Source organism: Schistocerca gregaria, chromosome X (genome assembly GCF_023897955.1).
Source record: "Schistocerca gregaria isolate iqSchGreg1 chromosome X, iqSchGreg1.2, whole genome shotgun sequence".
Taxonomy (NCBI): Eukaryota; Metazoa; Arthropoda; class Insecta; order Orthoptera; family Acrididae; genus Schistocerca; species Schistocerca gregaria.
In genome coordinates, this window is record NC_064931.1 from 714,767,857 (window position 1) to 714,779,889 (window position 12,033).

Here is a 12,033-nt window from a genome sequence, read left to right on the forward strand (position 1 = left end):
GGTGGTACTAGCACTGATATTACGTGACTAGCACAAAATTTGAATAGAAATCGTCTTCCACATGTAGAAACACACGAACCAACTTCCATTTATGTGACACAATTGTATTTAACATAGTTAAGTTGCTCCATTGAAATTCCTATACCATAAATCTTTTGTTACATGAAATTTTCCTGTACGTTTTTGACAGTTCATTAAATAATACAAAATGCTCAGAGCTTCCTAGATCCAGACAAAGTTTAAAAAAATCATGAAACACATAATTAATTTAAATATTAATAGAGTTTTCTGACTACACATCTACTCTCATGGCTGGAAAATATTTTTCTTTGAAACTGCAGTTTATTATATAAATGAATTTTAACGTATCATTGATTTCAACTGTGACATTTACGTATCATTGATTTCAGCTATGGCATTTACGTCCCTTGACACAGGAGCACTCTAATATACAGTCTTCACTTAAATATTGAAATAAATTCACATTTCATGCTTTATACAGGGATGAAGAAGTATGCATGAGACTCCACATAATTTATATAAGAAGCTTTTGGGTTATTTGAAATTTTCCATTTTACTAAGAGTTTTAAATTTATCAACCAGAAGCCAATATTTATTAAGACAAATGTTATTTTTACATTCAAGAATTTTAATTTATCAACTTTGGAGCAACTGTTAGAAAGTCAGCACTTACACTATCAAAATTTCAGTGCATAACATATGGACTTCTTTTATTATTTGTGGTGTCAAGAATACTTTATCTTACATATAATTTAGGTCTTAACATTTTTGTTACCACACGCTGTTTATTGTCACCATTTTTCCTTAATAACTTCAATTATTAATCAGAAGTGCACATTTATCAGTGAATATTTTACTAAGAATTTTGGATCCTAACCTATTTAACAGTAAAGAAACCCAAGAATTTATTTGGATTTATGAATGAAGGTCATAGATTGTTTAAATAGGACTAGTATATAGACTGTAACCTGCTGTTTAGACAACTGTACTATAAGTGACTGGTACCAGCCTCCTATAGTCATCAGGAGAGACCTGGGCAGGACATTGTGGTGAGATCCTAGTTATACTCAAGAGCAACTTGAAAACACCATTGACAATAACACATATATCGGGCAGTAATACAGAATTGTCATCCAAAGCACTGCTCCACACCCAGACCAACAGAGTATTACCTCATCAGCAGCAGAAGGTTGACTTGCACTTACCTTGCATACCACCAGCTCAGTGAAGCATTCGGTGTCAGCTGATACATCATGTGTGCCAACTGACAGCAGAATCCATTGGTCTCCAGCTCTGTGTATCAAACTCGTAAGTGCTCTCATCCACATCTAAGATCTCTGCTCAGGAGCCATGTCTCAATTTCACTGGAAGTACTCACTGGCTCACAGAGCTCTGAGTGCTCTGAGAGCCCATTTAGGGAACAGAAGCCAGGAGCATTGGTGTCTGTCACAGATATGGGATGAGCAGCAGTGGTGCTCACCCACATGAACGCGAATGATGGGCAGCATTCAGGTCATGCAGGTAAAGCCTCCAGCAGACCTGCAGGGTGATGGCAGCCTCTGTGCACTTTAAGTGTGGCCTTGGAAGCTCACAGTGCAGCTGGCAGCAGCAGCATCCTGCCATCCAGACTCGTAGTTCCACAGATGATCAAAGACAGCTAGGTGCACCGAGGGTTGGTCTCCATAGCCTCCCCTCTCACTGGATAGCTGCAAATGACACACTGGGCAGTCGACATTCAGCACTCAACAATCAGACATTTGTTAAAATATGAGAGATATTTATCTTGACACTTCCCGTGCACTCTGCTGCAGTATGGATGGATATGACAGCACCTTGTATGTGCTGGAACATTTTTTCAGCTGTAATTCTACCTTTTTGCATTGCTATTAGTTCATCTAGTGAGCATAGTATGCCTGGATTTAGGATATTATTTAGGAAGGTCAAGTTTTGGGTAGGCAGCACCTCTAGTGGCTTCTCAGGCCACACAACATAGGTTGTCTCACTATAGTGTGGTCGTATCAGTGATTGTAGCTGGTAGACAAAATGTCACGTCTGCTAAGACACAAGTGGCATCATTTTTTATTATTACACTATCCTGTAATTCCACTCTATTTGTACCTGTTGGTTTCTCATGTTCATAACAGTTTACTATGACTGCTTCTGGTGAAGAAACTGATCACACCCAGTGGGTGCCTACTATCTGGAAATGAGGATACAGCATTAACACTTCCCTTTGACATTCACTTGCTTTGGCTTTTCCCAGGAATAACTGGACCTCACTCTCATGCCTGTGTGCCAGTTTGTATTATCATCCTACCTGGGCAAAACATAGCACTTTCCCTCTGTCATCTCTGTAAGTATTCCGTTGACATTAGAGCACAGCCATCTCCTTGCTCTGAAGTAATTAATACATCTTTTGTCCATACCTGTACCTATTACGTTATCTGACATGAGAGAAAAGAAACTTTATCAGTATTTTCCCCTCTCTCAGAAGATGAGATTACCCGAACAAAGCAATATCCTTACTTACAATAACAACATTGCATCGATTCCCTGACAATGAAAAATAAAAAAAAGATACTTTAAAACATACAGTAAATAGAAGAAATTAAAACTTGATGACTTCCTAACAATCTACACAAGAACAAACGAAGTGCAATGTAGGGAAACAAAAACCTCAATTATTACCTATCGCTGTCGTGTAAGGCATTTTAGATCTACTCTGGTCATCAGTAGTCTATTTCTTCTTTGTTCCACAAGGCTTTGCATTCTGTACTGTAGAAGCTGCTGGTATCTGTGGCAATGTATCAACAGCCTCCTTAAAAGGCTTAATCAAAGTCTGTGTTGGCACTTATAGTTTAACATTTACTGATGTCACTTTCACTACTTGACATGGTCCATGATATCAGGTCAGGAACTTCTTTGTTTTGCCCTTTGGTGTAGCCTATATGGGTTCGTTACAAACACAGGTTGGCCATCCTGTATTGCGGTAACTCCCCTATACATTGTCCTATCTGCTCTGTTTTTCTAAGGCTCTCGTATCTGCGCATTTTACTTGTTACCAAATCTCGCAATTTCTTAGAGAACTGTAGCCATATGTGGTTTAGAACTGTGCGTAGCGGTTACCATATTTAAATATACGTCTCAGTTTTCATGGTTACTGCTAACATAATAGCCCAACAACCTCTAGATCTCTCTGTTCTTCCGTTGGCTTGAGGGTGGGAGGGGCTTGTGCACAACTTGTGAATTCAGAGCAATCGACATAATTGCTTCATTAGACTGGAGATGAAATTGGTACCCTGGTTTGAAATTAGCACGTCCAGAATGTCAAATGTGAGGAACCAGTTATTTGTTAATGCTTAAGCAACTGTACTCACTTTTTGGTCAGGAATTGCAACCTTAGTATATAATGCAAGGAGTTGTCAATTATAGCCAATATTGTACATATTTATTTCCTGTTGGTATTTTATTAAATGGAAATGTTCAATCCAAGCATTTCAGAGGGTTTAGGTGCTTTCAGTAGATGTTGTAATGGAATCAGTCAGTTGCTAAAATCAGCTTGTTGTGCACAAGATATGCATTTCCTGACACACTGTATTGTAATTATTGAGCTGGGGACCTAGGAACGGCGGAGAGGCTTCGGACCATGCCGCACTGGGATGCCATGGCATCTCTGCTGGCATATCTGCTGGCAGCACGCGGTCTGCCGCTGCGGCTGCCAGCAAGGACGCCACAGAGGGGACTCCTTCAGTCTGCGCTCAGTGTCGAAATGGACGTAGAGGAGTTAGTAGCTGTACTTTGTGTGCTTCGTCGACAGAGAAAGAGAATGCAGAGAAAGAAGAATTTCTGGGTACACCCCCTCATTGCTGATCGTGATGTAAACGGATATTTCATACACTATACAATGATTTAAGAAATTACAGTGATAAATTTTTTAATTACGTGAGAATGTCAGTACGTTCATTCGACGAATTAGTGGAGATCTGCTGAGATGAACTGAAGAGAAAGGAGACTGTTTATGAAAAGCAACCTACCCAAAGAAAATATTTTCGTGACATTAAGGTAACTAACTACCTGTCTACTCAGTAGCTAATTATTTGTTTTATGCAGTGATACTTGCAATTTGAGTTGTAACTGTAACATATACATAGAAGCGTCTTATCAGTTTTAATCCGAAAAGTACTTTATTACAAAATAAAATTCAATATTACAAATAAAACTTGAAACAATATTACAATTAAACTTAAAGCAATACTACAAATTAGACAAAGCAATATCACAAAAAAAGCTTAAAACAAATCAACAACGTCTAACGACTCTGACCCAATAACATCACTTGCTGCAGCTGGAGACGTAACTGTGTAATTTTGTTCTGGAGGTGCATGCTGTGGATAGTAATTTACTGTGTTAGTAGTCTGCGACTGCAGTGGAGCACCAGGTACAGGGTGACAGGAAACTGTAGGACGATAATTTCCTATTGGCCAGTGTCCTGAATGAACATAACTCTGTAAATAGCGTGGTCCGTACTGAGCTTCATTTATCACACTCATTATTTTAATTTTCGTCTCCATTTTCCTTTCCTTGGGAATACCACGAAGGGGGTTTAACAGAGCAACAAAAACGTTCTGTCTTCATCCTCTTCTGCTTACCGCTCCGTAATTCTCTTTGCTGAATACTCGCATTAAGTAGTTTAATCAGTTGGTCTTCGTCATCTTCTTTCCTCCTTTTTGTGGCACCCGATCCTGACTTTAAGGATTTCCTGCGTTGTAGCTCACGCGCAAAAGAGCCTCTGAGATTCTTCCACCTCTTCTGCAACGCCAAGCCTGCAACAGAAAATATGCACGTTTTGTCACGATCCGTGTTATTTGCAGAAAGAGTCCCATGATTTAAAAAAAAATTCAAATATACGGCGGAGACTGCATTATACGGACCTCAGTGAGACGTATTCGTGATTATCCGAATTGTAACGGACTTGTCGCTCTGGTACTACCTGTCTGAGATTCGTGCGATCCCTGTCCCATGCTTTTGATTATTGTTTGATTAGACAGTTGGCAATCGCTGCGCCGTGTCGCGTTAGTTCTTAAATACGCTAAAGCGCAAGAGAATGGCGTTATCGCTTAAAGATAAACATTACTAATAATTCAATAAAAAAAGGGAAGAAACTGATCTTGAGTTAGTCGATAAGTACGATGTACAGTAGGTACCTTTCTACGATAAGCGACACTAAGATAAATACCTATTCAATTTTGATGTACACATGCAAACTTGATCATGTAGGCGCGAGTAAACATCGAAAAGTGATGAATACAGAAAAATTAACTTTTGCAAGAGGCTTTGTATTGTTGGTTTTTGCGTCCGTTATAGCACAGCTTTTAATATTTGACAGAAAAGTCGTTTACTTTCACGTGGCATTTTACCTTATATAAAAAGAAAACTAGTCATACGAATCGCTTGTCGTACTCATTGTTGCCTAATTTATTACAGGTATCTGGCGATTGGCTGTTCTTTCACGGAACTGCATTATGGATACCGTCTCGGGCACACAACAATCACAGAAAATGTTCGATAAGTGTATATCCTGTTATGGCAGAAACTGTGGGCTAGTAAAGCTATGCCGACAATAGAAGAATGGTTAAAAATAGCAAATACCTTCGAAAAGAATGCATTGGAGCAATTGATGGCAAACATGTACGAGTGATTAAGCCCGCTCACTCAGGTTCCTTGTACTACAACTACAAAAATTACTTTTCCATTGTTTTGCTCGCTGTGTGCGATGCTAACTATAACTTACTTTCGTATACGTCGGAGCTTATGGAAAAAGTAATGATTCGGCAATTTTCAAAGACAGTTTGTTTTACAAGAAACTAATGAACATTTCCGTGAAGATACCTAAAGCTTCACCACTGATAGAAAAACATTCAGCTGTTTTTCCTTATGTGTTGGCAGGAGATGAGGCTTTTGGCACGAGTGAAAATTTGATGCGCACATGCGGTGGAAATAATCTTAGTTACGAGAAGAAGATCTTCAATTACAGATTATCCAGGGTTAGGCGTTATGTGGAATGTGCCTTTGGTATCCTCTCCAACAAGTGGAGAATCTTTCATCGTCCACTAAATGTGGGCATTGATTTTGCCCAAGATATAGTTAAAGCTTGTTATGCTTTGCATAATTTTGTACGTGCAAGAGATGGATTCGTCTATGAAGACTCACTTGAAGTAATTGGTTTTGAGAACAATGAATGTGCAGGCCATTCAGGCAGAAGCGGTCGATCTGCAGTTGCAGTGAGAGTCAAGTTTTCAGAGTATTTTGTTAATCGTGATCCCCTCAAGTGGCAAAGTACTGACGTTCAGTAAACTTTAGTAATGAAAAATAAAATGCTTTTGAAGCACTTACCGAGTTCTTTCTTCACTTCCAAAGACGATTCTTTTCCTCCGAAAATATCAACAACTTGTTCCATTTTCAGTTCGCGGTTCGAATAATCCATGGATGATGTGTCCCAAATTGCTGGTCTCGCCTGAATTTCGCAAATAAAAGCTTCCGTATCGAAACTATCCATGGTGGCACACGTGAAAAACTGCAACAAAACTGAGCACAGGTGAGCGGCAGGTAGCGCGTGGCAGGTCTGCTGGCGTCCGGGTGCGGGAGCTCCCATAAGCCGCCTCGTGTTTCAAGCAGAGGCTTGGAGCGGCGGGTCTGCTGGCAGCGCTGCCAGCGTCAGGTGGATGCCAGGTGCGGGAGGCCCCACTGAGCCCAATGTATTGTATCGGCCGCTCTGCCTGCAGAGATGCCGTGGCATCCCAGTGCGGCAGGGCCCGTCGCCCCACCGTAGCCTCAGTGGTACATAACCCCACAACAGGCTACAGCAGTCCACTCACACCACCGCTGCCTCCAGTGGAACCCCCTCCCCGCCCCCGCTCCCGGTAATGTGTCACACCAGACGAGTGTAACTCCAACGTTTGCGTGGTATAGTAATTATGGTGTACGCGTACTTGGAGAAAGTTTTTGCGCAGCAACTGCTGACATAGTGTAACTGAGGCGGAATAAGGGGAACCAGTCCGCATTCGCCGAGGAAGATGGAGAACTGCATTAAAAGCCATCCACAGACTGGCCGGCACACCGGACGTCAGCGCTAATCCACCTGGCGGATTCGTGCCTGGGACCGGCACGTCTTCCTGCCTGGAAAGCTCCTAACACATTACTCAACATCTTGTTTTCTAGTCCACCGCCAAAATTTTTCGACACTTCGTCTATCAGTTGCTCTTTGCCCAGCATTGACTGACAGCATATGGTCATGTGCTTGAGGGAAGAATATGTTCCAGAAAGCTGCTGGTACTCCAACTCATAATCTGCACTTTGCTGTTCTCCACAGCAAGTTGTCATGCATCACGAACTGAGGTTGCAACCTGAACTGTTGACAGTCAGCATCAACAGTCTGAACCTATAGCCATTCAGAAACACTCCTGCCAGGTGATTGTAGAATCGAAATTTTTCTACTCAAACTTTCGACATTTTCCTGGTTTGTGTATTACCTCGTAATCAAATTCACTCAAAGTGCCTACCTTGTAAATCTGCTGCAAGGGCCCTTCACACTTAATGACCATCTGAGAGCAGTATGATCCATCACTACCTTAAGCTTTTGGCCATATAAATAACAGTGAAAGTACATAATACCATTGATTACTGCTAGCATCTTCTTCTCAGTTGTGGAATAATTTTGCTCTAATTTGTTCAACTGTCAGGATACGGATGCTAAAGGATGCTCATTACCATGTATATTCTGTTATAGGAAACATTCAAGAGCCGCACTGCTATCACCACAAAACAGAAAAATATCTTTTCCAAAATCAGGGAATATCGAAACTGGGTCTGACGTCAGTTCTCACTTTAATGTATTGAGCGTCATCTGACATTCGGCAGATCATTCAAATTTTGCTCCTTTCCGTAACAAACGGATCAAAAAATGGTTCAAAAGGCTCTGAGCACTGTGGGACTTAACTACTGTGGTCATCAGTCCCCGGACTGCGCGCCTAGAACAGCTAGACCACCGCGGAACAAACGGATGAAATGTCTAGCAGTTTCAGCCAAATCCTTTATGAATCAATGATAATAAGTAAAAAGACAAATGAAACTCTGCAACTGTAGAACTGTCTTTGGTGGCGAAACATTCTGGACAGTTGAGATCTAATGTGGATCTGTTCTCACACCTTCCTTTCTAATTATAAACACAAGATAATTTCCTTCTGTTCCTGCAAAATGACATTTATAATGCCTAGCGTTAGTTGTGCTGTCCTCAGTCTTTTGAATACCTCCTCCAATCATTGTACATGTTCTTCCATGTCCTTTGAAATGCGATCAAGTACGCCACTCAGTAACCTCTGAAAGGTGGCGGCTGCTTTCTTGAGACCAAATGGCATTCCACGATATTGGAAATGACCTCTCGGGACAGAAAAAGCTGTCTTTGTCCGATCCTCTAGCGCTACTTATATTTAACGATATCTACTCTTTAAAAATCCTTTGTGGCGAAGTACACTGACCCTAGTTGTCGAGAGTCTGGTATATTTTGGTGTTGGATATGCATCAGCGATTGTTTGTTCATTGAGGTATCAGTAGTCACATCAATATCTTTACTTTCTAGTGCCATCTGGTGAATTTTTCGGGACCAAAATTACCGTTGACCCCAGGGACTATCATTACGCTCAATAATACCACCAGCTAGCTGCTGGTCGATAAATTCTTCCATTACTGGTTGCATACACTTCAGAACTCGATATGGGTTCTTGCACACTGTAGCATTATTTCTGGTTGATATTCTGTGTTGCATGAATGACATTACTGGAAACGGGCCAATCGGATTAAAGAAATCCATGAACTGCAGTAACAAAGCTTCCATTGCTTCTCTATCTTTTCCTTGTAAATGTTTCACTTTCTCATGCGTTGATGGTTTGCTTATAGCAGAGGTCCTCACTTGACCTATCTATGTTATCTTCCTCCAAAACATTGACATTACCAATTAGTAAACCCTTTGGCAGACTCACTTCATTCTCGCCAAAAGTATCAAGACCGACCAGAATCTTAACATTTTCGTCCATGTCACTGACACGTACTATACTTCTGCATACAAAACTGTGTGATTTATCTAATTCTTCGTTAATTTTCAGTGGCTCTGCAACATATAATAAATCCTTAGGTAGTTCAGTATCTATGCTCACCCAGATCAACTTCCCTGTATCTTTCGGGATTGTATCGAGTGAACTGATCTTTTATGCCTGAGTTCTATGCCTTCACGATCAGTGACCCTTGCGATAGTGTAACATTTGTAGCTGTTGCCTCTAGCGGAAAAAAGTCCCAATAAGTCCAGCAGTGTACTGAAAAGGGTTAATTTTTGCGTGATGTTTAGGAAAAACCCGAGTCCCGGGAACGCACAACACCCTTCACCAACATGCAGCAACACTTCTACATGCTCTCGAAAACACTGATTTCCCATGTTAAAAACTGAACAACGTTGTCGACAGTGACTTCATGTCATTATCACCTACTCAGCGTAACCTATATTGTGACGACCGCAGTGTGTTTCTGCCCAAGAGATCCAGACTGACTACTGACGTGTGAGCATCTGTGTCCACCACAAATTTATGTCCCATACCATTTGCTTTTCCTGACGAACAACACTTCATCTCAGCATATATTTCTGCTGTCTCATGTTCTGCTGGGTATGCATCTGATGGATGAGCCACCCCTCTTCCCGTTTAACAAAATGGTTGAAATGGCTCTAAGCACAATGGGACTTAACATCTGAGGTCATCAGTCCTCTAGACTTAGAACTCCTTAAACCTAAGTAACCTAAGGACATCACACACATCCATGCCCGAGGCAGGATTCGAACCTGCGACCGTAGCATCCGCGTGGTTCCGAACTAAAGTGCCTAGAACCGCTCGGCCACCGCTGGCGACCGATTATTATTAGGTAGTTGCTTTCTTACAATGATGCACCTTATGGCTCACCTCCCAAAATCTTGATCATAATGACCTCAAACCCAATCCAAACTTTTCTCACATGGCAAACTGAAAGCTTTGGACGAAGACAGTCAGGTAGATGCAGTAGTATTGAGGCAAAGATGATATGAGGGGCAAACCTACTTCTGCTGATTGATTTATGACCCCCTGGAATTGATTTATGACCTCTGGGGATAATCCATCCTTCTGAGAAGCCCACCACCTCTCCCCGTCCCACGCCCCCTCCCCCTCGCTGATACAAGCACACTTTTGATATCAAATTAATTGAGTAATTAATTAAACGAAGTCATTAATTTCGCCCTCCCCCTCCTAGGAAATCCCTCAGCCCTCACTTCCCTGTCTCCCCTGTCTGAAAATTGGTGGGGAAAATGACTCTGTCTGTGTTGGAGAGGAAGGATCTCACGATACAAAACTGAAATCAAGCCAATGACATAGCAGATGATACACTGATAATTTATAAAATTCAATTTTTAGGGATTGGATCTCTTTATTTGGTGGGAAATCTCATCATTCTCTGATGTTTATTTGATTTTGGAAGCTGCAAGTCTTGTAAAGTACATAAAAAAGAAGTAATTAAACACGTAAATACATCTCTTTTTCTGATCACACATGGAACACCGTCATGAAGCTGATGCCAACATAAGACACTCACCGCACGTAATTACACTGTTAAAAGATAGTGCTAAACATATCTGACAAAAAAACCTTACGCTCGACGTCCGCCGGTTGGTCTGTAACCTTGGACTCGAGACGTGGAAGCCCCATATGGACGAGATCCACAGGAATGTCCATCCTATACCCAGTCCTCAACACAACCAGCTCCCCTCCCTGTTCTGTAGGACTGAAAGTCTATCAGGCCCTCATATGGCCAGTAATGGAGTATGCGTGCCCTGCCTGGGGATAAGCGGCGAAGCAGGCTGCAGAACCGCGCCCTCAGGAGGGCACTGCACTTGCCCACAGACGATCTGGACGTCGCTGCCGAAATCCCACTCCTCAAAGAAAGATTCCAGGATCTGGCAAGGGCTTTCTATGAGAGCTCTTCCAGATCTGGAAATAACCTCATCCACTCCTTAGGTCGGTATGACATGTCCCGCAATAATCACAAACGCCCCATGACGATCTTCAAAGACTAAGTCGAAGAGAAAAATCCCTAAAAAATCTCCAAATACTAATACCAATCCTTAATCCTTAAAATAGCCAACATCGGGCAAGTTCTAGACACCACCAGAACACCAACACAACACACAGACAGTCAAAACAGTGAAAGACAATCACACTCTTGCAACTAACCTGTTTCTATGGGTTATTACGTTATTATTGGGAATGTAAATGCTTATTGATTGTGAAATTAACATGAGAAGATTAGGGTCGCCATCGACTCTAACCATACAACTAATCAAAGGTTTGGTCGAGTCGTAAAATAAATTAATTTGATCACAGACCAAAAACTCACAAAAATGCACACGTTGTAATTTCGCTCATAGGGGATACGATGTAATTAATAGTATTGCCCGTGCACTGTTCACGACAATCAAACATTTAAAATAAAATAGATAATGCATGAACACTGCATAAGATCAACTCCCAGCAACACATCTGATAATAAGACTTAATCTAAAGCATTTGTTTTAAAATACAAGGGAAGACTAATCACTGGACCTGAGCGTAAGGAAACGCGTTGGATGTGCCAACGGGAGAGCTACGAGGTGAGTGGCTTAGGTGCAAAAACGTAACTTCGGAACACAAGAGAAAATTGTAGATAAAATCATTTACTCCTAAGATAAGGATGTGAGGCATATACACAATTCCTGATAACATTAATTCCTAAAACATTAAAGAAAAGCATCGATACATTCACCGTTATAATCTACACCTAAAATCATTGGTGTGAACCATTCATAAAACTGCTGTTGCCTGATAACTGATCGCAATAACTCGTGAAACGGTACACGTTTCGCAGTACACCCGCGTGCCCACGTGGTTTGTGGAGACGCACTTT